The sequence below is a fragment of the Myotis brandtii genome, unplaced genomic scaffold, assembly GCF_000412655.1.
Source record: "Myotis brandtii unplaced genomic scaffold, ASM41265v1 scaffold1018, whole genome shotgun sequence".
NCBI lineage: Eukaryota > Metazoa > Chordata > Mammalia > Chiroptera > Vespertilionidae > Myotis > Myotis brandtii.
In genome coordinates this window covers 282,086-282,614 of record NW_005353397.1, presented here as the reverse complement: position 1 = coordinate 282,614, position 529 = coordinate 282,086, and positions in this window count along the sequence as shown.

Below are 529 nucleotides of genomic sequence, written 5' to 3'. Positions count from 1 at the left end.
ATAGGAAAACAAAGACATATTTTTGATATTTATTTTATATATTTAAATGCCATTTAACAAAGAAAAATCAACCAAAAAAATGAGTTCACGTGTCACCTCTGACACATGTGTCATAGGTTCGCCATCACTGGGCTAGGGCAAGGCTTTTTTGTTTTATTTAATTCTCAGGCTGGGGTGTCCAGTTACTGTATTTTATTAAACAATTACAATTTCCAGCAAATTGTCTAGTTCAAAATACCACATTACTTTCTAACAACAGCAAAAGAAGAATACCCTCATTTCATGGGAAGCATTTGTAGAAAATAAGTTCATTCCTGGTGACAATTGGGTTTTGAGTTTTTAATATCCTCATTTTTCTTTTTTCTTTTTTTTTTAAAAAATAAATCTTTATTGTTCAGATTATTAGAGTTGTTCCTCTTATTTCCCCCCATAGCTCCCCTCCATCCAGTTCCCACCCCACCCTCTGCCCTTACCCCCGCCACCCACTGTTCTCATCCATAGGTGTACAATTTTTGTCCAGTCTCTTCCC